Source organism: Schistocerca serialis, chromosome 7 (genome assembly GCF_023864345.2).
Source record: "Schistocerca serialis cubense isolate TAMUIC-IGC-003099 chromosome 7, iqSchSeri2.2, whole genome shotgun sequence".
Classification (NCBI taxonomy): Eukaryota; Metazoa; Arthropoda; class Insecta; order Orthoptera; family Acrididae; genus Schistocerca; species Schistocerca serialis.
Window position 1 is genome coordinate 440,681,770 of NC_064644.1, and position 27,450 is coordinate 440,709,219.

The window sequence follows — 27,450 nt, forward strand, 5'->3', positions numbered from 1 at the left end:
AGGAATATTTATCATGTTCAAAACGTCACGTAAGGCATTAAAAACTGATCCATGACTAATTCTCCCTTTTTCTACAGGTGCCTTGATTACAGCTCCCCAGTTTTCTACTTCAACGGTCTCCTTTCCTCCGGCAATTACCTATGAGAAATGTGGTCCGCCACTTTGGCTTCCGTCGTACAGGCTTGCGGTAGTCTCTTCGCCTCCTAATCAGTGTCATTTCACGATGCATTGTTGGAGTTCACTTTCACCAACTCAGCATAGAATGCTGCAGCGTGGTTCCCTTTCTCGTGCAGAATAGGAATTATCACACGATACACCTCAACAGTGGACTGCGCCATTTTATTTGCGGCTCCTCTAACTCAGTGCTACGACTCTGGGTGCGAAGATTTCGATGTGTACTAGATTACTGCAGACACGTACTTACATACGAACAAAAAGTTAATTACGTAAGTTTTTCTTTTCAAGGTGGTAACTAAATGTTCTCTTTGTCTTACACGATGCGAAACAAATCTCCACCGACAAAATTTCGGAGGTCGTTCAGGGACATTTTCTGAGCGTCTCTATTATCAGGCCTCTATGTCACAATCCGGAATCCTGAACCCGGAACCCGGAACTTGGAACATGGTGATACCAGAGGCAACAAAAGTCTCATTTCCAATTCTTTGCGTGATTTTAACAGAATTTAAAAGTTTAAAAGGCTATCATATTGTACTCGTTAACAGATATACTCTTACGTTTAAAATTTATCACAGCAAGACATGTATTAGTAGTGCTACAGTCAGAACCTGTGTGTTTGTCTTCAGGCAGCGTACCTGATAGTACACAAATACCCAGACTTTATTCATCCAGTATTTGAAGATGACTGCACTTAGCGACTTCCGACAAATTTTGCACATAATTTTAACTGTATAGTAAGTGTCTCCTCGCTGACACCCACGGGAAAATAAAGAATGAATGAAGTTTACCTGTTACTATATTTTCTCTGTTCATGTACCAGTCACGATGTTTTAACTTATTACTTGCTTAGTACCGACTCAACACAGTTTGTAGACTGTACCTCATATACCACTCAACTACCTGTAAAATTATATCATTGTAGGGCACACAGTTCAGGAGACAACAGGTCATAGACATTTAGAAGCTTGAAAAAACAAGCTTCTGGTTGCGAGCAGTAAAATTTGAACATCAGGAATGTCGTTTTTGTTTTTAAGTTCTTTACTACTAACATTATTCGAAAACTGCTTTGCACATAGTATCTACACACATCACTGACTGTAGGTGCAAAGTTATGTCCTTAAACTACACGTAGTTCAGGAGATATGACGACATAAACACTGACATGCGTGAAAAACGAGTTTTTGCTTAAAATGAGGCTACAATTACCCACACTGTATTCGTCCAGAACATTTTCTCGCTCACATGTTTAACGACAAATATTTAATACATTAACTCATTTGTAAAGTAATAAGTGGTTTGAAGCTATTTTATACGTGGGAATTGTATTTGTTAAAGAGTGGGGGTTTACTGGTTGTCGTAGAAGGTATACGTGGTCACTGGTGGAGTAATAGCGTAGATATAATTTATTAGTTTGTCATGCCAGTTATCTTTATTTATAGGAAAATACTCGCACTAGAGTGGAGACATCAGCAATATAAGAACAGAAAACAAATCGTCGTTGTGTCGCTCTTCTATGTTATTGGCTCTGAGCACCATGGGACTTATATCTGAAGTCATCAGTCGCCTAGAACTACTAAAACCTAACTAACCTAAGGACATCACACACATCCATGCCCGAGGCAGGATTCGAACCTGCGACCATAGCGGCCGCGCGGTACGAGACTGTAACGCCTGGAACCGCTATCCACACCGGCCGGCTCGACGGTATTCAGTGGACCCATACACGAGGCGCATTTCGGGAAACTCTGCGCCAGTAAAGCGATCCTTACCGCTCTGTATCAGTCTTAACGAATAACTAACTTTAGACGAAAAAAAAACAGACGTAATCAAGCTGTACTGAATGCAATCTTGACGTGCAAGAGTAATGTGGGCTTTACTGTTGCCAACAAGAAATACCGTTAGTGAACGGAACAAGAGCTTCGAAACGAGGCACATAGAGCATAACGGTGCAATACAAAGATATACGGGGACCACCACAGACCACGGGCCCCTAAACCAAAATACTCGGAACACATCCCTGAACATTGTTCAAAATTTTATCAACATCTACGTAAATACTCCCCAAGCCATCGTACTGTGTTCGGCAGAGGGTACCCTGTACTACTACTAGTCATTTCCCTTCCTGTTCCCCTTGCAAATAGAGCGAGGGATAAAAGACTATCTATATGCCTCCGTATGAGCCCTAATTTTTTGTACCTTGTATTTGTGGTCCTCACGCGCATTGTAAACTGGCGGCAGTAGAATCGTACGGCAATCAGCTTAAAATCTCAGTGTATTTCTCCAAAAATCCCTCCAGGGATTACAATTTGAGTTTTCGTAGCATCTTCGTAACACTTACGTGTTGTTCGAACATACCAGTCAAAGATCTAGCAACCCGCCTTTGAATTGCTTCGATGTCTTCCTTCAATCCGACCTAGTACGGATACCAAACACTGGGGCAGCACTGAGAATAAATCGCACCAGTGTGCTATATACGGTCTCCTTCACAGGTGAACCACAATTTACTAAAATGCTCCCAATAAATCGAAGTCATCCACTCGCCTTTCCCACCACAGTTCCTACATGCTCGTTCCATCTGATATTGCTTCGCAGCGTTACGCCCAGATATTTCAACGACTTGACTGTATCAAGCAGGGCACTAGTAATGTATCCAAACATTACAGGCTTGTTCTTCCTACTCATTCTCATTAACTTTCATTGTTCAACATTTAGAGCTATCTCCCATTCATCGAAACAACTGCAAATTTTATCTAAGTCGTCTTGTATCTTCCTACAGTCAATCAACTTCGACACCTTACCGCACACCACGGCATCTTCAGCAAACAACCGTAGATTACTGCCCACCCCGTCCGTCAAATAATTTATATACATCTCGGTAGAATTCTGGTTCACCCCATACGGTGTACTATTTTGACCACTATTGAAAGGTTACTTCCAAGTAATTTCACCCAAAGGGGCAATTAATATTTGCTTACGGTAGGTTGTACGACAAGCGACTTAAGGGCAGAAATTCGTAACGGTTTGACTAATGGTAGAGACACTGGAAGTGCCCTACCCCGAGCAGCATGTGGGAAGGATGCGAGAAAGAATTTCGTGCATTCCTGCACGGAACCACTCCCCATTGATCCGGTGGTTCGCTCTCTTCGGGCACGTCATGCTGGCGCCTCGTCAGGGCGGCGGGAAACGAAGCTTCGCGATGTTCCCGGAGCGCCGCAGCCGCGCTGGCGAGGAAATCGCGTGCGAGCCGGACATATAGTCGCCACTGCCGCACCGCACGCCAGCCACCACATGCACGGAGCCAGCCAGTTCGCGAGTTTTCAAACAACTCATGGCCAAGTAGGGCAGCTGCTGTGTTTCACCCGCTGCGTTCCGTTTATAGCGGATGGTCGCATGCGTCATCTATTCGTAAAGGCTTAGCGACGAATGGCGGCCATTGCCCGCTGGCACACTCCTTGCCCCGTTTTTCTGGTTAATTTCTAAAAGTTACAACAATTGTTATTTCTGCATAACAAACAAATTCATCCATTTCCTAATAACATTAATTGCGAAAATGTTTTGTAATAGAACTGTTAGCACTAATAGATGTGTGAAGCACATTCAAGATCTAGTCTTCGTGACATTAAAAAAATACACTGCCGGAGAAAAGCCATACACCCTTTTAGCGGTTTACAGTTCACTCAAGATTTATTATTGCAACAGAGCATATATGCAACAGCGAATAACAATATTAATGTGCTAATAGTAAACTGCAGGAACGTCTATAGAAAGGTCCCAGAACTGCTCTCATTAATAAACGGTCACAACGCCCATATAGTAATAGGGACAGAAAGTTGGCTGAAACCAGACGTAAACAGTAATGAAATCCTAAACTCAGATTGGAATGTATATTGCAGAGACAGGCTGAACACCTGGAGGAAAATTTGGAAAATATTTAGAGTAGATTTCCCCCTCCCATGTTATAGTTCTGGGTGGAGATTTTAATTTGCCGGATATAGACTGGGAGACTCAAACGTTCATGACGGGAGGCAGGGACAAAGAATCCAGTGAAATTTTTTTAAGTGCTTTTTCTGAAAAGTACCTTGAGCAGTTAAACAGAGAACTGACTCGTGGCGATAACATATTAGACCTTCTGGTGACAAACAGCCCCGAACTATTTGAAACAGTTAACGCAGAACAGGGAATCAGCGATCATAAAGCGGTTACTACATCGATGATTTCAGTCGTAAATAGAAATATTAAAAAAGGTAGGAAATTGTTTCTGTTTAGCAAAAGTGACAAATAGCATATTACAGAGTACCTAACGGCTCAACACAAACGTTTTGTCTCAAGTACAGATAGTGTTGAGGATCAGTGGACAAAGTTCAAAACCATCGTACAATATGCGTTAGATGAGTATGTGCCAAGCAAGATCGTAAGAGATGGAAAAGAGTCACCGTGGTACAACAACAGAGTTAGAAAACTGCTGCGGAAGCAAAGGGAACTTCACAGCAAACATAAACATAGCCGAATCCTTGCAGACCAACCAAAATTCCACGAAGTGAAATGTATTGTGAGGAGGGCTATGCGAGAGGCGTTCAATGAATTCGAAAGTAAAGTTCTATTTACTCACTTGGCAGAAAATCCTAAGAAATTTTGGTCTTATGTCAAAGCGGTAGGTGGATCAAAACAAAATGTCCAGACACTCTGTGACCAACATGGTACTGAAACAGAGGATGACAGACTAAAGGCCGGAATACTAATCGTCTTTTTCCAAAGCTGTTTCACAGAGGAAGACTACATTCTAGTTCCTTCTCTAGATTGTCGCACAGATGACAAAATTGTAGATATCGAAATAGACGACAGAGGGATAGAGAAACAATTAAAATCGCTCAAAAAAGGAATGGCCGCTGGACCTGATGGGATACCAGTTCGATTTTACACAGAGTACGTGAAGGAACTTGCCCCTCTTCTTGCAGCGGTGTACCGTAGGTCTCTAGAAGAGCGTAGCGTTCCAAAGGATCGGAAAAGGGCACAGGTCATCCCCGTTTTCAAGACGGGACGTCGAACAGATGTGCAGAACTATAGACCTATATCTCTAACGTCGATCAGTTGTAGAGTTTTGGAACACGTATTATGTTCGGGTATAATGACTTTTCTGGACACTAGAAATCTACTCTGTAGGAGTCAGCATGGGTTTCGAGAAAGACGGTCGTGTGAAACCCAGCTCGCGCTATTCGTTCACGAGACTCAGAGGACCATAGACACGGGTTCACAGGTAGATGCCGTGTTTCTTGACTTCCGCAAGGCGTCGATACAGTTCCCCACAGTCGTTTAATGAACAAAGTAAGAGCATATGGACTATCAGACAAATTGTGTGATTGGATTGAAGAGTTCACAGATAACAGAACACAGCATGTCATTCTCAATGCAGAAAAGTCTTCCGAAGTAGGAGTGATTTCAGGTGTGCCGCAGGGGAGTGTCATAGGACCGTTGCTATTCACAATATACATAAATGACCTTGTGGATGACATCGGAAGTTCACTGAGGCTTTTTGCAGATGATGCTGTGGTGTATCGAGAGATTGTAACAATGGAAAGTTGTACTAAAATGCAGGAGGATCTGCAGCGAATTGACGCATGGTGCAGGGAATGGCAATTCAATCTCAATGTAGAAAAGTGTAATGTGCTGGGAATACATAGAAAGATAGATCCCTTATCATTTAGCTACAAAGTAGCCGGTCGGCGACTGGAAGCAGTTAATTCCATAGATTATCTGGGAGTACACATTAGGAGTGATTTAAAATGGAATGATCATATAAAGTTGATCGTCGGTAAAGCAGATGTCAGACTGAGATTCATTGGAAGAATCCTAAGTAAATGCAATCCGAAAACAAAGGAAGTAGATTACAGTACGCTTGTTCGCTCACTGCTTGAATACTGCTCAGCAGTGTGGGATCCGTACCAGATACGGTTGATAGAAGAGATAGAGAGGATCGAACGGAGAGCAGCGCGCTTCGTTACAGGGTCGTTTAGTAATAGCGAAAGCGTTACAGAGATGATACATAAACTCCAGTGGAAGACTCTGCAGGAGAGACGCTCAGTAGCTCGGTACGGGCTTCTGTTAAAGTTTCGAGAACATACCTTCACCGAAGAGTCAAGCAGTATTTTGCTCCCTCCTGCGTATATTTCGCGAAGAGACCCTGAGGATAAAATCAGAGAGATTAGAGCCCACACAGAAGCATACCGACAACCCTTCTTTCCACGAACAATACGAGACTGGAATAGAAGGGAGAACCGATAGAGGTACTCAGGGTACCCTCCGCCACACACCGTCAGGTGGCTTGCGGAGTATGGATGTACATGTAGATGCAGATGTACATGAAATGATAAGATTTACAGATCAGTAGCACAAGCGGTTCTGAGGTGGCAAGTATCGACGCATGCTGAAACACCCATGCCGGCCGGAGTGGCCGAGCTGTTCTAGGCGCTATAGTCTGGAACCGCGCGACCGCTACGGTCGCAGGTTCGAATCCTGCCTCGGGCATGGATGTGTGTGATGTCCTTAGGTTAGTTAGGTTTAAGTAGTTATAAGGTCTAGGTGACTGTAGAACTCAGAGCTTAAGTCCCATAGTGCTCAGAGCCATTTGAAACACCCATATTCGTACGTGGTGTAGCCTCCAAGGACGCCAATGCAAGCACAGTCTCTGGCATCCAGTCGATCGCAACGATGGGGAATACGATCCTGGGATACATCATTCAACACCTGGTCTACTTGTTCACCTAGCTCTGTAAAAGTTGATGCTTGACGAGTCCCACGAGTCGCTTCTTGTCCCACAATATCCCACACGGGCTCATTTCCAGACAACTCTGGAGATCGTGCTGGCGAGGGAAATTGCAGCACATCCTGGTTCAAATGGCTCTGAGCACTTTGGGACTTAAGTTCTTAGGTCATCAGTCCCCTAGAACTTAATAGTACTTAAACCTAACTAACCTAAGGACATCACACACATCCATGCCTGTGGCAGGATTCGAACCTGCGACCATAGCGGTCGCGTGGTTCTAGCCTGTAGTGCCTAGAACCGCTCGGCCACCCCGGCCGGCAGCACATCCTGCAGAGGACGTGGAGTTTCACGAGAAATGTGTAAACATCAGCTTCCTCTTGCAAGAACTGCAACAGAACGAGTCTAAAAACGTTCTGCACGTACAGTATGCTCGTTAGTATCCCTCCTGGAAAAAGGAAGGTACGAAGACTAGGATATAACGTCATGACGACATCGGGCACAAGCTCTAATTGTTCCAAGAACGGAACCATCGCAGCATTAGCGTTGAGCGATTTACTGAAATCATGGTACACCCAAATTAAAACGGCCGGACGCTGGTTTGAATCGTCGTCCTTCCGAAGGAGAGTCCAGTGGGCTAACTCCTGTGCCACCTCGCTCGGTCCCCTCCTGAAACAAAAAAAAGATGCACGAGAGCTGTAGCTTATCACAACCCACACCATTAAACCTCGGGTGGGGCCAATGTGTCTTGGACCAGTTCACTCTAAGGCCGTGTCCTACATGAGCGACAGAAGCGAGCGACAGCGCGCGACAGCTTCAGGCGACAAAACGCAATCGCAGGTGTAGTTACAGAAGTGTCCTACGTGAGCGACATCTGTGTCGCTGCCTGTCTCCCGCTGCAACTGGCGACATTTGAATTCAATCATGTTTGAATCTTATCGGTGCAGCACGCGACACAGAGCGACAGCCATGTGTCTTCTTGGCAAAGCAGAGGAGTGGACGCGACGGCAGCTATAAATTACTTAACATCCGATTTTAAGGAGACTATTCGGAGAAAAAATTTGATTCTTCCGCAACCTATAGCTTGATATCCTTAAATGATACAGGTCAGAATTTATTTTCGTTATTCGTCATAGTTACTGTTCTGTACGAAATTGAGTACATGGATGGACCAAATTTTTAAGAATTTGCAGAGGTTAAATCACATTGTGTAGACTTTCCGTATAGTTCAAATGGCTCTGAGCACTATGGGACTTAACTGCTGTGGTCATCAGTCCCTTGAAACTTAGAACTACTTAAACCTAACTAACCTAAGGACATCACACACATCCATGCCCGAGGCAGGAGTCGAAACTGCGACCGTAGCGGCCGCGCGGTTCCAGACTGTAGCGCCTAGAACCGCACGGCCATTCCGGCCGGCCCGTATAGTTCATTTAAGGAAATACATTATTGCGTATGAAATGTAACCAATATATCTAAATTGTATTTAAAGTTGAGACCGGAATGATAACTCTTTTCATTCTTGAGATACTGGTTATTATATCCGCGGACGGTTCGCTAGCGGCGCGTCCGAACCTTACCTGCGCTTCGGGAATCAAGTGGTCGTAAAACTCGTCATATCTCATAAAAGGTTTAAGATATCGAAACGACGAATTCTGGAAATGACAGCAAGCAGAAAGGACTATTGTATCATTTGATTAACACTCGATACATTTTTGTAATCGCGTGAGCAGTGCGAAAACAAGACTCCCTATAACTTACACCATGAGGCTTTGTCCAAATGTTCATAGCCAAGTCTAGTTTGGCATTAAAATATTAAACTGCTTGAAAATAATCAGGGTAATGAACGATAACTTAATTAATAAGCCGAGGAAAAACGGAAATATTTCACGAAAAGCTGCTGTAACTGAAGTGTCAAAAATGTCATCTTTTCAGTCCTAGCTATTTTGCATATAAATAGATACATTGGTGCGGTATTTAAATGTCAAGAAGGCTTCCCTCGAATCAGGTACGTTAGGAAGGCAAACGAGGTGTCAGTAAAGTTATGCTTTCTGAATAAAACTTAAAATTCAAAAATTGAAGGAATCAGTCAAATATTTTATGAAATGATTTGTGTAAAAGAAACAAATAGATCAGAGAAACGTTCTACGTGCCTTTGAGTTATGCTCGAAATCTTGAACAGAAAATGAGGTGCACCAAACGTTTACCTAATATTTTTTATTTCATATTTTTAGTCAAATCATTACATAAAACGTTTGACTGTCTTTTCAAAAATGTTGTAAGCTTTATTTTTACAGAGTATTTAGAGTAATTGAAACATTTGGCCTTAACACTGACTAGTGATGAATTACGTTCGCCACATCAAATATCTGTAAAATTTCATGGTTCATTGTAATTGGTTAGTAATGAAATGTGTGTGATATACTGGGATAGGTGTGAAGATCAAGTTCATTGACAAGACCATAAAAATATACTTAGCAATGTACACAGTCTACGTAAAACTTACTATGCAGAATCGTAACTGAGTAAGTCAAAATATAACAGTGATTGGGAATCGAACCCAAGACCTATTTTTCACATGTAAATATGAACTGTGTATGCTATCCCTATACCACAGCTAGCTATTGTTCACTGATATAAATCTGTGTGGTTATGTTTGTACTTAGCGTAGTTAGTCATTTAATAGTCACTCCTCCACATTTACTAGCTGTTAAAAGTTCTTGATCATGTAAAAAAAAATTCGTATTTAATTTATTGATGAGATACTCGAATGCTCCTCTGCTCATTCACGTATATTCGAAGAACATGTCTGGTGATCTTCGTAGTTGACGATAATTATGAAATTCACCATGGATATTCCTCCCTTGGTAAATTTCATGCACAGCATTCCTTTTCGCTTTGTTTTCTTAAGTAAACCTAATTCTGTAGCCTTACTCTCCAGCTACAGTATTCTACAGGTTAGGATCGCCGTTCTATAGAAACAGCTGGTTTGCTCTAAGCAGCTATCTTGTAGCGTGACATTGTCGCTCGCACGCAGGACACACAAGGTTTTCGCCGGATGTTGCTGCTTGGCGCTGGAGTGTCGCGTATCAAATGGTTCAAATGGCTCTGAGCACTATGGGACTTAACATCTATGGTCATCAGTCCCCTAGAACTTACAACTACTTAAACCTAACTAACCTAAGGACATCACCAACACCCACCCATCACGAGGCAGATAAAATCCCTGACCCCGCCGGGAATCGAACCCGGAAATGTCGCGTATCCAGAAGTCGCTCGCTGTTGCTCGCTTCTGTCGCTCACGTAGGACATGACCTAAGAAACAGTGCTCGCCACTTCTACATCGTACAAGCGAACAAGCGTAAGTTCCGAGTAGGTGGGAATCTACGTTCATCGCTGAAGATCATGACGCACCATTCCGTCTTGCAGGTGATCTTCTGATGGCACCAGTCGAGTCATGCAAGTCGATGCTGTGGCGTGAGTGGGAGTCGGGTTAAAGGGGAGCGTACTCTTAGTCTCACCGCTAATAACCGGTTCGCAACAGTTTGTGTTGACAAGTATGGGTTCACAGGGCCTCTTGTCTGTGATGTCATAGCTGTGCGATCTGCCACTGCTGCCCTTTCAGTACGATGATCATAGCGGGTCTCTCTGTTGTGTGGACGTCCAGAACGTCGTCTATGGATGTGAGAATGTTTACGTGACTACTGATACCAGCATTGTTCCAAAACTGACGCGGCACATCGAACTTGTATGGCAGTTTCCTGAAAAGGCTATCCCGCTACCTGGAACGCCACTATCAGTAAGCTGTAGGAGGCACGAGCGCGTCTCCGTATCATGGTTGCCTGCTTTTTTCACACGTTACCGCCACACTGAGCCTTTTGACTGTGAACATTACCTATTATAAGGTATACACGAATGGCGCTCTGGTAACTATGACACTACCCTATCTGTTGGCAAACATCGTTGAAAGCAGTATCAGTTCATCTACTATCGTCCAGGTGGCATATGCCTTCATCGAGTCAAAATCGACGTCGTCTTTTCAGTTGCACTATTTTTCCGGTAGTGTGTATTCCTCAGACAAACTTTTAATGACTGTTTTCGTTTCCTACAAATGTACTGCACTATTTTACGTAATGACCGTTCACTTCTGAGCGCTATTGGTAACGTTGAATGTACTCTTTTGATTCCTCTCCTTACAGTTCTCCATCTGGGAAATGTTCCAGGTGGACAACGGCGGCCCAGGCTTAAACCAAAAACCTTTGCCCATAATTACTGCACTGGTCTCATGTAGTCACTTTCGTGCCCCCTAAAGTTTTGCGACAACAAATTACCTCCATCTTGTTGATATCCATCCAGAAATTCTCGTCCGCTTGATATTCGTTGTTCGTAAATTCAGTACGTACCCACTTTGCACACAAGCTGCGATAAGAGAGATTTCCCGCGACTGATGTGCAATCGGTGGTACAAAATATGTATCCAGGGTATATTCGGATAGTGCAACAAAATATTCCGCAAATAGCAGGCGATTTACTTCAATACACTTTCCCATATTTTTGTGAAATTCTTAGTATTTTTCCGATACACAATTGAAGACAGCTATGTTCAATCTAACAACTTGTCTGACACACGCGTTTATTTTAAAGAGCTTAAAAATTACTCCTATGAACATCGGTTTCGAGATTGTGTTTGTAAGCGTTTCACGGATTACATATACCACTTTAGGTTTAACAAAAAATTCCTAGATTACTTTGTCTCGAGTTTCCCTGTAAAAAGAGTCAAATACCTTAATTAAATCCACGATTGTTACCACCTGTTTAGAATTCAATATTTGTGATGGATTAAATATTTCAAATCAAACGTCTGTTCTGATAATCCTTTACTTTTCGTTAATTTTTTTGCTTATTTGCCCTATTTACAATGCAGTACATCAGTACATGGATCCCCAGTTTCTACCTGAGGTCCCAGAGCTAATTATAGTTTGTGAATGTTATCGTTGTTCGCTAACGCTTATCGATGTATGATGGCGTATCCGATACGTTTGTGTACAGCGATATTTTCTGAAGCTGCGTCAGCCGTGGCACTACAAGGGTGATCGAGTGTTGTCAACGCCACCATGTCGATTGTGTCATCTGAGAGCAGCTGCCTTTGTCATTCTGTTACCTTTGCCCTCGTTAACTACCGATAACAGAGGGCTTTTCACGCTTTCTGCGTTCATTCGGTAGAACATTCATGACACTGCAACTGTTTCTCTTATCATAGACCATCTCACTCTCCTACTGAAAAGTCATGCGACTAGGAATATTCCCGTTGTGGGTAATATTAGCCTTTTGGTAAAGAAGGAAATTACTTTGTGATTAAAATATTTTAATTTCGAAGTCTGAGGCACGAGTAATATGAACATGATTATTTTCCCCTTGATTTATAGTAATTTCTTCAATCCATTGTCCATGAACCAATAGGATAACGTTAAGCTTTAACCGTTAAATAATCGACAACGATATTGCTCCGTTATTTTAAATTATTTCTTGAAGACTTTCAGGGAAGACAGAGATGTGTTGTTGTTTCATCTGTTGAGATATCACTTAAAGCAAACAGGATGGAATATGGTAATAAGGCAGAGGGAAGAATTTATGTGGTTAAAGGATTTGAATTTTTTGGTAATCAAACTGAAATTCCTGTTGTGTTATTTCGGTTCTGGTTTTCCACGGTAATGTCACTCATATTAACTTCCCAATTGACGAGACGAAAATTCCAAACCTTCTGCGTTCATTCTTTCCACGAGTAGGAGCACGTGACCTTGTCTTTACTACGCAGAAGGACAGCCTGTAACAAAATGATTTCAGCTAAGGCCGCTATACGTCACAATGGGTATTGGACGCTCTTCAAATATACTAAAAGTAAGGAGACATTCAGTGTAGACATATCCAGCCTCAGTACAAAGTCAGCTGAGAAAGAGTCACTAAGCTCCAAGATTCTACCACGTTACGACTACACGAAACCAATTCGTGCAACAAAATATATACGGATTGTGGAGTTGGTTGTAGTTCAGTCTGCAAGATCATGCAGATGTGTAGGAATTTTAAATTAACTTTGTTCTAAAGGCCCCAGCAAACCTCCACTACCATTCATGAAAGAATTAAGGAAGACACCGGCAGCTGAACTAAATGGCGCGTCATAAATACGTATCTTATGAACGTGACTTATTACGGACAAACAGAGGAGGAAAGAAGAAAACCAAAATCAGAAGAAACGAGAAGACTACTAAATGAGACGTCGGCTTGAACTGAATAAGAATGAACACAGTATTTAATACCGTCACTTAAAAAGCTCAAGAATTTGCTAAACAGAGTGGGACTTCTAAGGCGACAGGTAGTCGACCTACAACGACCAAGCGCACTTATGTAACGTCCTGAAAAAAAGTCATTTAAAACATTGGTGCCGGTTCCACCGAAGGCAAGCAAGTGAAATGAAATGAGCGTTTGGCACTGTTGGCCGGGAGTCCTCTTATCCATTCGGCCACCGAGTGAGAGTCTTCTTTCAATCGACGCCACAATGGGTGACTTGCGTGTCGTTGATGAGGATGAAATGATTAGGACAACACAACACGCAGTCCACGAGCAGAGAAAAATCACCAACTCGGCCGGGAATAGAAACCGGGTCCGCTACGTGGGACACAAGCACGTTACCATGCAGCTTTTTTTTGTGTTTGGTCGTTGCGGACGTCGCAAGACATCCTCTTTAAGTTCGGTGGTTGATCCATCCACTCAGTTTTTTATTACAGAGGCCAACCGGCCCTCTGACCGAACACGCTGAGCTACCGTGCTGGTTTAGCTAAGCAGGAGGACGGCACGCAAATGGGAAAACAGGAGTTCATCAATAAAACTATCTTCCTCTGATAAGAACGAAGTCATTTGTAGAACAAAAAAGTAAATATTTTGAAAGATCTGTACTGTGGAATCGCCTTTTCATATCTTTGGAACGCATAATTTTTCCTACTTTAAAAATTCTTACTAAGAATAACAAATGGGTGTGTTTTCACACTAAAGGGCTGACAGTTTTCATATAGTTTAGCCTATAGATTCTAACTGCTCGTTGCACTGTCATCAGCTGATTAGCAGATGTCTGCTGGCGCTTACACCGGACGTACACGTGTCATTGGGCATAATTACATATGCCAGGGAAAATTTCTTTTAAAATTCGAAACATTACAACGCTCGGTGTTTTATACGTCTGCTTAGGGAGTCATAATACAGTTATAGTCTTGATCACTTGCAACAAAGATGTTGTAAAGAGATGTTGATACGTGATTTTGAGAGACTCTTGTGAGAATACCTGCCTTTCTCTTTCACTACGACCCCCTCACACACATATGCACAGTAACACACACACACACACACACACACACACACACACACACACACACACACACACACACACCGCACTACTTCATTACTGTCTGGTAGCAGATTTGAGAAGCACGACGACTGGTGTAGGTGTTACGGGGTACCCTTACCAATGACGAACGTAGGGAGGGTTTCCATGATCTGAAGGCGATCAATTTTTTTACCATTCTCTGTACAATAATAGTATATCGTCACAAGGTGTCAAGGAGAACTTTCCTGTTTTAGTTCTTAGTCTCTGTGTTGAGTTCCCACAATCTATCTGTGAGTGCAACTGAATACATTTATAAACTGGGCAAACATATGAATTAAATTCTTTTTTAATTGTTGTGTTGTTAATGTCTCAAATTAACTCCCTATATCGTGAACTCGTGACGTAAGATAATTTCTATAATAATATGTTTCGAACGTGTAGCGTTCATCTAGGTCCATATCACACCACATGCCGGTTTCTCTTTGTACCGACCCTGTGACAATCATATAAGTATGGTGCTTTCCTAATATCAAAGCTTTTGATTCCTATAACAACTGTGATTCTTCTGAACAAGTAAATTTCCGAGTTAACGGAATATACTGCTGCATTGCGCACTGTTAATCAAAAAGTCTACCATGAAGTGTAAGAACTGGCAGGTTACTCATCATATCGATACTTAATTTTTTTAAATTCCGGCTTGATCTTTATACACGTTCCGGTCTAGCAGCAAATCAGAACCTGTATAGATAACTGTCCTTATGTGTTGTTACACACCCTATAAAATGTGGTCGAACTACCTCGTGCGTGGACCATAAGAAATTTCTTTCTGCAAAGGTAGCGGTTTGCAGTTTTGCGTACAGAAATTGGTGTCAAGTAGTATCTGTTAATTTTTACGGTAGTACTTCGCCCTACGGTTTAATCGCTCACAATTCCTGCTCGCACACTGATACTAAAATTACTTGCTTCCCTTTATTTGCACCGTCACGTCACTATTATGGTGATCACTCCTCATCCGCGAATAAAATAGAGCTGTGAACTGTAAACAGCGAGACCGCTACAGTCGCAGGTTCGAATCCTGCCTCGGGCATAGATGTGTGTGATGTCCTTAGGTTAGTTAGGTTTAAGTAGTTCTAAGTTCTAGGGGACTGATGACTTCAGAAGTTTAGTCCCATAGTGCTCAGAGCCATTTGAACCATTTTTTTGTAAACTTGAGAGCTCATCTTAGAATCCACTGAAAAAATTGTAATCTGTTCTGTTAGTCTTGTGACCTCAGGGCTTGCAGGGCTGTTCTGGAATAGGAGGTAACACAAAAGAATCTTTAAACATTTTCTACGTTTTCTGCCAATCTACCTGATAAGGATCCCATATAGAGCAGCAGTGCCATACAAGTGAACGGACAAGTGTAGAGTAAGCAGTCTGTTCTGTGCGTTTATTGCATCTTCTATCTGTTCAGCAAATAAAACGCAGTGTTTGGCTCACCTTCTTGACTAAATATTTTTCTGTGATCGTACTGATTAAAGTGTTCGTAGCCGTAAGATATTTAGTTGAACTGACAGTCATATAGTAGTGTGAAATATTCCGTAACCTAAATTCAACAGAGCAATTTCTGTACTTTCGTGCAGGAGCTCACCTTCCTTCAGTGTCAACAAGATAACGCGAGACCACATGTTGCCGGTTGCCAGAGGGCGTTCATCTGTTGACCTAGCCAGCACGTTCTGTAGATCTTTCACCCATTGAGAACATCTGATCATAGGTTGCCGATTGACTGTCAAGCCAACCAGTCGGCAACTACTGCAGGTGTAGAATTCTGATATAATGGAGTTGAAGCAACCTTGAATGACGTATCTGAGTCTGTCATCCGGATTTGACTCGACGACCTGCCGACCTAGAGCTACTGTTGCTGCCAGGGGAGCAGCCCTGCTTAGTAAATTTCGTACCCTGTATATCCTCAAATAATGTACAAATTTGGTCTGATGTTTATCCTGTTGTACTGTACACGCAGAATAAGCGAAACTTCGTTATTTTCTGTCCTACCATATAAGGGACGCTCAGAAAGAAACGACCCGGAGGCATAATTAGAGAAACCAGTTCCTGTACCTGCTGAACTGGTTAACATAGTTAGTCCCGTTAATTTTATGAGACAGCCATTCACCGCCTTGTGCCACAGTGGGACAACTGTCTCGAAAGCCAGGGTCAATACTTATAACATACAGGTACTGGTTGTTGTAATTATGCCTCCAGCTCGTTTCTATTTGAACGCCTCTTCTATATTTAATAGCCAACAGCATAGTTATAATAAATCTTATACCAGAGAGAGCGACAGAAGAAATAGTTATTGATGTTGTCCAAGGAATTATTAAGTGATTCTTTGAAAATAGTGTCGTTAAGTTTTTAGAAAACACGCTATATTCAGTTCCGCAGAACAAATAGTTTATCATCAATTAATGTAGCATGCGTAAAGGAGTCAGTAAAGACGATAGACGAGTCTGTAGAGTGGGTAGACTGCTCCACCATTTTCGGTGTACATGTTGGTGAAAACTTGAATTGAAAGAAGCTGATTACTCAGCTGCTGGAACCATTGAATTCACCTAACTTTGCAAACACGCTGAAGTAGGCCATCGAGGACTCGGTAAGCGGGATCTCACTCCCAGGTAGACAAGAAACAAAGCATGTTTTAAAAAGAATATAGAATGGCACTTTACAGCTTTGTAGTTAACTGCTAAGTGATAATAGATTCTGTTCGTGAGTATAACTGATTCTGCTCGAGCACATACATGGTGACAATTATTGAACTATGTGAAATAAAATTGCCATAATTCCTGAACGGTTTATGTTAGGACGTTCAAACTTCAGGACTGGCCGCCAGGCATGATAGGGATTATTATGCCCATGCATCGTTTGGTTTAGCAACGGGGTTAGCCGAGCGGTCTAAAGGTGCTGCAGTCATGGACTGTGCGGCTCGTCCCGGCAGAAGTTCGAGTCCTCCTTCGGGCATGGTTGTGTGTGTTTGTCCAGAGGATATTTTACGTTCTATAGTGTGTAAGCTTAGAGACTGATGATTTTACCAGTTAAGTCCCATAAGATTTCACACACATTTGAACATTTGACGAAATCCACTTTCATTTGGATGGGTTCGTCAATAACCAAAATTGGCGCAATTGGGGGATTGGAAACCTTCATTTGGAGATCGAGAAGTCTCTTCACCCTCAGTGTGTGTGTGTGTGTGGTGTGTAATGTCCAGTTACGGAATAATCGGTGCGATATTCCTTGATGGCACTATACGTGAAGGTTTTGAAAGATGATTTCATCCTTATTATTCAAAGTGACCTTGATGTCAACGATATGTGGTCCATGCAAGTCGGAGCTCGACCCTATGGAAGCAGGAGAGTGTTTGATGCCCTGGAGGAGCACTTTGCGAAAACGCATTCTGGCTCTGGGATACCCAGAGGCCGCTGGTATGGGCCTCGACTGGCCGCCGTATTCCCCGGATCTGAACATATACGACATCTTTTTATGGGGCTATATTAAAGCGCGGTGTACAGCAATAACCTCAACCAGTGCTCAGCTGAAAATAGCGATTCAAGAGGCCATCGACAGCATCAGTGTTCCGAAACTTAAAGTGTGTGCACGCCGTAGCTTGTAGCTAATTTACGTTTTTTTTTTTCACGTAATTCAGTAATTGTAACCCTGTAAGTACCCCGACAAGGACTGTAACTGTTGCTTTAGATTTCGGGTGTGTAGCTGCATTAAGTTAGCTTCTTCTTCTAACATTTCGGCTGTATATCGTTCAGCCACCTTCGCAGTGAGGTGAAACACCGACGCTCCACCACTCGCTCCGTTCTTTTAACCTGGCGGACCGCGTCACTGTGCATGCGACAAGAGACACACAGGCGCCAGAGACGGCGATCGGCGACAGAGAAGTACAACGTGCGTGAATTGTATCTGCGATTGCGCAGTGAATCAACGCTGGGATCTCGATGTATCGCTGGGATCTGCGCTGTCGCGACGTCTTTATAAGTTCATTACAGAAAGCGCCGGATTCCATGATTTATCCAAGCTGAAGCAGCCATTCTTTTAATTAAATTAGTCGCCAAGCAAATTTCAGTTACCTCTTTCACAACCAAGTTCCAGAAAGATGCAGTGCACGCTAAAATTTCCACGTTTTCTCACAGGGTAGACTTGAGTGACCTGCATGACTATATCGCTCTGCCACAGCCGATTTATTAGGCTGTAAGAGCCTTATATACGTGCGGTGGATTATACGAATCGTTTGTCTGATGTATGGAAGGCCACAATCACAGGGGATCTTGCATAAAGCAGCCTTTCTGAGCATAAGATAAAGTTTAATGGAACCCAAGAACGCTGCTGTCTTCGGTGTAGGACGAGAAGTCACTTACTTTATGCTTGCGAATGATCCGTCTTATTTCTGACACGAAAGCCATGGATTTGAATCTTCCTGTGTTTTCTTCTGCACTGCTTATAGTCCACCTTTCGTTTCATTCATAGCGCCTTACATACGTGCTGTGGAGAATACTCTCTTTAGGCGTAGACGCTCGTCATGAAGACTGCTGTCGTCAGCAGTGATGTGTGCTCTGTGCACCAAAATTTGAGAAAACTCATCGTCTGCGAAGGATGGTGGTAGCTTTTTGCACGTAAGTATAAATCTGTATCCGTTGGGACATGCAGTATATACGTTTAACACGACTTGATGCTCGAAAGGCTGGGGTACACAAGGTCATCGCCCAATGTGGCTTTTCAGACACCGGACAGACGATTCGTATAACCCATGAAAGAGGTAAACAACACCGCACTTACATCCTGCTCTTACAGCCTAATAAATCGGCTGTGGCACAGGGCTCTGCCGATGCAGGTCAGTCTAGCCTATGATGTACGAAAACGTCGAAATTTTGGCCTCTGCTTCATCTTTCTGGGACTCGGTTGTGAATGAAGAAACTGAAATTCGCGTCGCTACTAATTTAATTAAAAGAATATCTACTTCAGCTTGGATAAATCATGGAATCCGGCGCTTTCTGTAATGAACTCATAAAGACGTCGCGACAGCGCAGCTCTCAGTGATACATCGACATCCACCGTGGACTCAGTTAATGTACGTTGTACTTATTTACTGCCGATCAACGTATCTGGCACCTGTATATCGGTTGCTGCGTGCAAAGTGAGACAGTAACATCTGAGGTCATGTCCCCTAGAACTTATAATTACTTACACCTAACTAACCTAAGGACATCACACACATCCGTGCTAGAGGCAGGATTCGAACTCGCAACCGTAGCGGTAGCGCGGTTCCAGACTGACGCGCCTACAACAGCTCGGCCACAACAGCCGGCGTGAGGTAGTCGATGGATTTAAAGGGACGAAGAGAGTATAGGAGTCTGTCTTTCGGCTCACAGTGAAGGTGACTGAACGATATACAAAAAATGTTCAAATGTGTGTGAAATCTTATCGGACTTCACTGCTAAGGTCATCAGTCCCTAAGCTTACACATTATTTAACCTAAATTATCCTAAGGACAAACACACACACCCATGCCCGAGGGAGGACTCGAACCTCCGCCGGGATCAACCGCACAGTCCATCACTGCAGCGCTTAAGACCGCTCGGCTAATCCCGCGCGGCGAACGATATACTGTCGAAATAGCAGAAGATGAATATAACTGTGACAAAAAATCACGCAGGAGGCAGGAGACCATAATTATAATGCTCAGCAGCTTTGTATTCAGGCTGATTTGGTCGCAGTGGCTATAGTCAAAACAGCAGGCAAATAATGGATATTTCTGATACGGCGCATTTCGGAATTTATCCATCATGAATCAACCAGGAGCGATTGCTGCACGTGTCTAGTTTAATGTGAAACAAACATTCGCATTCGCAAACTACCTTTAGCGAAGTTTCACATACAAATTGAAAGGCCATATCTACGTGAAGCAATCTCTCCTAGATATCTGATGATGTATAAATTCCGAAACGAGTCATATGATCACAAATGTCATTCCTTGCATGACGTTTGACTTACCATTGCGACCCAGACAGTCTGAATCCAGAAGTTGTGACTATTATAAGAAAAAGTTGAGATTATGCGACTGCACACGCGAAATTTAATGACGCAGTCATTGCACTGAGTAAACACGAAGATGCACACATCGATTGCAACTTTTTGTCGTAGCAGACAAATTCGAGAGCCTAAAATGGCTAAGGTCTATGCCACGGAGGACTACTGTTCAAGATGTTTCTCCAAGAACATAACGCGGTAACAAGCCGTTGAATACCGATGTCCTGGTGCCAGAACTTCGTGAGGCCAAGTCGCTGCGCGGCATAGATGTTTACAGCTGGCCGCTTCAATAAGGATCTGTTGGCAGCGTTCTTCACGCTCACGCTAGTGAGTAGGCTTAGTCTGTCGGACAGTGGCGGTGCGGCGCTTTAAGTACAGCGTGCGCAGAAGAAGCTGTCGGGGGCTATTTCGGCCACCTAATATGGCGGAAGGAGATAGATCGAGGCTAGCTGCATCTCCTAGGGGCGACGTGACTGCTGCCTGTCAGCGAGGCAAGTGTCCGTGAGTGGCGGCGGTGGCGTCGAGTGTTGTCTTTAACAACACGCCATGGTGGTTGTTCTCATTCGGAAGATGGGTTGTTTTGGCTGTCGTCGCTATGGACCCTACGAGCTCGTATATTGACTGTCCCTCGCACTTTCCTGCTACGCATGTCGGATATAAGGCCAGTGAAACCACAGACGAACCAACTTCTTAATCTGTTTTGGGTACTTCCACTCAGTAATGTCATACAACAGTTTTCTGGGTGAATATCATCACGTAGAAAGAACTGATTGCACGAAAACGAGCAGTAACAATTATATGTGATGTCCATTTGTCCTCTTTAGGAACTTAGGGATTTTAAGAGCACCTTCATACTATATGATATGTATATTCGTCGTAAATAATCCATTATAATTTAAGACCCAACCAGGTAACCGAGAGTTAATGTGGCGCTTCCGGGATTCAGGGAGGGGAGCCTTCCCGGATCGGATCTGCTTCATAGATTAACTACAAGGGCTGGTGAAATGGGCAGTTTGGAGGTGCTTTTTAAGCGGTTTTCCTCATCAACCAAGCTAAATACCGGGGTGGTACAAGTCTCGCCTGACGTATATGCTACGGAAACACTGAGGATATGTTCTCAGACTTGAAAATGAAATTTACTATTGATGGAGACAGATTCGGTACACAAATCCTGTTGCGAGGCGGGCAGTGCTTGCGTCAAAAAGGGCATTCAATCGGCAAGTGGCACTAAGACAACCCATTCACAACCAGAGTGGTCAGCCAAAACTCTCTGCCCCCCACACGCTCCACCCCGAGCGGGTCAAGGACCCTGTCTCATTGCGTGTGGGCACACAGCGACTGCCTGATGGACCTTACCTGTGTGTACTGACGGAGTTTAGGATGGCAGGCAGCGATCGAGGCAAGCAGGTAGAGGTCTGCCAACAAACAGACGTGCCCAGACCACGGACCCGACCGCTATAAAATCGCCTACACACAGGCGAAGTTGTCGGGGCAAACCTGCATGGCAGGTGAGATCGACCGACTGGTCGGCCCGTGTATAGGGGCCTTAACATTGCCAAGATGAATATGACAATAGCAACTCGCAGACACACTGGAAAAGATGAACAAAAAGAATCCATCAACACTCTAAAAGAGTGCTGATGTTCGTGCCTAGAACACTAGATGCAAAAAATTAGCTTATAATTGGTAATAAATATATCACTGGCTTAAAAAGAAGTTTAGCATCCGTAAAAGGTTCCCAGTGATATAAAATGTGTGACAGGTAGAAAAGCAGCAGTGTTAAATCTAAACGAAAATAGTTTTTCCTGGACCACTTGTTCCGTTCCATAGACAAATTTGTATTTAAAAAGTGGTAAGCTGTAAAAAATTCTACTTCTTAATTGCAGTTACATAAATACAATTGAGAAATAGTTTGTTAGTTATTGTTAAAATAATTTGGGATACACAGCATATAAGCTAACTCGTTCCACATCATTTCCATAAAAAGGTCGATCAGACGAACTATGAAAGATGCACCTAATTAATGTTCAGTAAACAATCAGAATATCTTATCGTGTTTGTTGGTTTTATTACAAGTCTTCTGGTCGAAATGTTGAGTTGCTTCCAAATACAGTGGTGCGCAACGCTTAAGGAGGGAACTATCTTTCACATCATGTGTCACTAAATATATCTCGATGAAACCTGGACCATACACAGAAAAAGCTGCTACAGTGCGGAATGTAACTGAAAGAGGTATTGAATGAAACTAACATAACTGAAGTGTTATTCAAAGTCAATAATTACGCTGAAGTCACCGCGATTTATAATGACCCTGGACATCACAAAAGGCATGGTCTTCAATAGGATGTGTGATCACCACGAACGGCAATACATGCCCTGCAATGTGCTTCCATGGTAGTCACCAGTTTGGTAAGGAGTTAATGTGGTAAGGCATTCCTTTCCTCCACCGGTACAGTTGACAACTGACGGATGGTCGCGTGGATGAACTGCAATACGTCTCCCAAACCATCCCACTCGTACTCCACGAAATGGTTCAAAGGGCTCTGAGCACTATGGGACTAAACATCTTAGGTCATCAGTCCCCTAGAACTTAGAACTACTTAAACCTAACATCACACACACCCATTCCCGAGGCAGGATTCGAACCTGCGACCGTAGCAGTCCCGCGGTTCCAGACTGCAGCGCCAGAACCGCTAGACCACCGCGGCCGGCTTGTACTCCACGAGATTTATGTCGGAGGAGTGGGCAGGCCAACCAATCTGTTCGCTGAATAGCCTCTCGTTAAGAGAGCTCCCCAACCTGCGCAGTTCGATACGGTCGTGCACTGTTATTCATAAGAATGAAGTGAGGACCAAACGCAGAGCTGAAGAGGTGCATGGGGATGGAGCACAGTGCTACAGTGACGTCGGCCGGTGTGTGTACCTTGTTCAAGAATTTGGAGTTCTCTACGTCTATGCAAGGCAACGGCCTTGCTGCAGTGGATACACCGGTTCCCGTCAGATCGCCGAAGTTAAGCACTGTTGGGCGTGGCCGGCACTAGGATGGGTGACCGTTCGCGCCGCCATGCGCTGTTGTAATTTTTCGGGGTGCACTCAGCCTTGTGATGCCAATTGAGGAGCTACTCGACCAAATAGTAGCGGCTCCGTTCACAGAAACCATCATAACGACTGGGAGAGCGGTGTGCTGACCACATGCCCGTCCTATCTGCATCCTCATCTGAGGATGATACGGCGGTCGGATGGTACCGATGGGCAACTTGTGGCCTGAAGCCGGAGTGCTACGTCTATGCAACATTGTGACTGTCCAGACTATAAAACGTAGGACACAAAAACGATCATCTTCATGGGTGCATCAGCTCTCGCCGTTCGAGGGCGCGTCCACCGTTGACAAACATGGTCATTTTGGTGGTCCCCCGTCCCCCTTCCCCACTCCCTCACCGCTTCCCCCTCCCCCATCCCCAGACTTATGTCCTTCAGGCTCGTGTGCTTTGGGTTGGGGATAAAAAATGCAACTCGCCCACATGCACCAAAGCCTATCCTGCAGTTATCACCCGCGCTGGTGGAGCAATGGAGCGTACTACCACAAGAAGTCCATATTCCCCTTGTGCCCCGTATGGTAGCGGCTTGCTGCTTGTGAGGTGTCGTCCCTGGGATCACACACTGTATTAAGAATCATATCCCGCTCTTTGTAACGTTCTTCACAAATTGAGTAGAATTCAGTGTAACATTATTCTTTGAATAAAAGTGTACTTTGTGTCTCAGTGCGTAATTCTTTCAGCTAACCTCTTTGCTATAATGTAGCATTTCTTTCTATGCGAGGTCCAGTTTCATCGAGCTACGTTACTCGGCACCGAACATCATCCGAAAGATACACTATTGGCCATTAAAATTGCTGCACCAAGAAGAAAAGCAGATGATAAACGGGTATTCATTGGACAAATATATTGTACTAGAACTGATATGTGATTACATTTGGACCCAATTTGGATGCATAGATCCTGAGAAATCAGTACCAGAACAATCACCTCTGGTCGTTGAGGAAAGCTGCCTAATATGAGACACACTTTTGTAAACCCATTTGAAAGACCTAAAAGTAATTGCAATTGTATTTTTATGATGGTAATAATATCTTGCATTATTTAATTTCATCATACAATTATAATATTTGCAAAAATAAACAATCTTTCCGAATAGTTATTAAATCTTCTCAAACAAGGCATTTCGTAGAAATGAGATCAAGATATCCTAATATGAGACAGTAATAATATTTTGCTTTAATTATTTTATTACAGAATAATGACATATGAATATATAATTTTTACATGTTCATTCATTTCTGTTATCCTTCACTCATTTCACACTACTTAGGTTTATATTTACGACATCCGGGGCAAACAAAATTGTCTTTTGTGACACCGCAATCTTCATGAGCCCAGCGATAACACTTGGTGCTCTGTGCCCATTTCTCCCCGTTTTTGCCTTCAGAAAAGCGCCCAGTACAGAACAGACACACTGCGTCATCGTCATCACTGCTGTCTGAATCCCCACTGTCATCAAGATGGACATCGGATGCTGAGTCACTAGACGATTCTTCTTCTTTAGGTCTACGATTTGAAGATTTTCCACTCTTCTCCCCAAATAACTTTCTGGCTGCTTTCTTAATTTCAGCCTGTAATTTCTTCTCTTTAGATTCTTGCCATTGCTTCACATATGGAGTTGAAGTTAGTAACGCAGCAGAGCACGAACACGATGTTTGACCTGACTGACTATCTCCAGGTAGTTTTGCGATGTGTGGGAGAGGTGCCGGGCTGCCGGGCTGACAGCTTGACCATCACCATCAGTAGTTTCATTTTTGTTTTTGGCATCTCTGTCTTGAAGAACGTCAGCATGGCGATGAACTGAAAATTCATGTTCCCTAAAGATGTTTCTTTTGCTTGGGATGAGACCTGTTTTTCTGAAGGCATTCACAGATGCTTCCATTGTTGTAGCTCGGTTGTAAGCTGCCACAAATAACCTGGCTATTAATAATGGGGTGATAATACGACCTGGGTTACTTGCCAACCACGTTTCTATCTCTTGGGCATAGTAGCTTTTCAAAGGCCCCACAAATCCGACGTCAAGTGGCTGCAATTTATGAGTTGAGTGAGGTGGCAAACATACAATATAAGAATTGTTTTCACGTGATTTATTTTACACATCGAGATTCTTTGTGTGGGAATCACGCCCATCAAGAATCAAAATGACAGGGTCATTTGAAGATGGCTTGACATGACTCACAAAATGATGAAACCACTCAGTAAAACTGAGTTTGTATCCACCCACTTGGATGACAAGCTGATACTGATCCTGCAGGTGCGCCGTTCATCAATTCCTGCTTCATATTGTTCGTTGGGAAGACGATTAGTGGTGGAACGTAAGTGCCAGCTGCATTCATACACTTTACAACTGTGATGAGATTTCCTCTTTCTGTTGAAGCCAAGGCAGCAACTTGTCTCTTCCCTTTCATAGCAATAACCTTACTGTGTTTGTGCTGCACAGACGTCACCCCAGTTTCGTCAGCATTGAAGACTCGATGCGGGTTATGGCTGACTTTAGATAGCACAGATTCCCTAAATATAAAAAAATCTCCCCACATTTTCTGGAGTGAAAGCTTTCAGTCTTGCTGCTGCAAGACCCTGAGGAGTTCTCATTGATAATTTGGGATGTCTCTGAAGGAAAACACGGAGCAATTTCTTTCCTGCTGAAGCCTATTCTGAATTGGATTCTTCAGTCTATTCTTCCATTACAAGGCAGTATTTCACTAATTCATCCTCAAGTTGAGATGAGAGAACAGGCATACTGCCAAGATTAACACCAACCAGCTTCTCGAGTGAACGAATTTTATCCTTGATATAGCTTTCCAAACTACGTTTTGGTGCAGCAAAAACTTTTGAGTCTTTTAAGTACCCCATTTCGCCATTTCTCACACATGTAATGACACGAACCATGGCGTCTTTATCCCACCTTTTCCTTTTAGGTGACAATGCCATCTACAAAGAATAAATACAATAATCAGACATACTTCTTAAAGAACATCAACTTCTATGATTTTATTTGTTCGATTATTTTTTTATAAATACTGTGAACGGAGTAATTTGAATTTGGAGTAAGATTGATCAATTTTGGATCAAAATACTGCCTTGAAAGAAAGTTGCAGAAAACATTCCAATTTCTGATCATAAGACTGGTCAAAGTAATCCCTGTTTATGATAATTTAATCGAATTAAAATAAACGCAGTTGCCAAAATTTTACTACAATAAATGATAAAATATTGTTATCTCATGATAGTATTGGTTAAATTACATATAACAAATCGTGAGAGAACGAGTTCCCCCCAATATTCGATAGGTATTGTAATATGCGACACTGTCGCGTATTTGGATCCCCATACTATCGCATATTAGGAATTTCGCCATCTTACACAAAGAATCACGCACTTGCTAACAACGTTCGTTGGAAAATGAATCTAATTGACAATAATTATAGGTAATACCGTCACAAATAACAACAATAAAAGAGTGCAGTAATATCCACTCACCTTTAAGCTGAAATATTGTCTTAACACCGATGTCGCAAAAACTCCAAACACATGAAATTTTGTATCAACGTCTACGTACAGTGTCCGGCTCAACTATGGCGTCCTACTCGCTGTGTCGTCGTCTGGCACACAATAGACGTGTTTAAGAAACTCTCCACCTGAATGCAACCCCTAACATGACTACAGTTGGGGTGTCTGATATTAGGGAACTATCGCATAATTGGCACCTTTCTTCTAATAACGGCCGTGATACGCCTAGGCATTGAGTACAAAAGAGTTTGGATGGTTTGTACAGATACAGCTGCCCATGCAGCATCAACACGATGCCACAGTTCATCAAGAGTAGTGACTGTCGTATTGTGATGAGCCAGTTGCTCGGCCACCACTGACCAGACGTTTTCAATCGCTGAGAGATCTGGAGAATGTGCTGGCCAGGGCAGCAGTCGAACATTTTCTGTAACCAGAGAGACCCGTAGAGGACCTGCAACATACGGTCGTG

At 43.1% G+C, this 27,450-nt stretch overlaps 1 protein-coding gene and 1 pseudogene across 1 annotated transcript in view; both read left to right on the forward strand.

Annotated features, from left to right (window-relative positions):
- Positions 1-27,450, forward strand: part of LOC126413144 (junctional adhesion molecule B-like) — a 125,465-nt gene that overhangs the window by 90,144 nt on the left and 7,871 nt on the right. The window lies entirely within an intron of this gene.
- LOC126413553 (5S ribosomal RNA) lies at positions 23,334-23,451 on the forward strand (annotated as a pseudogene).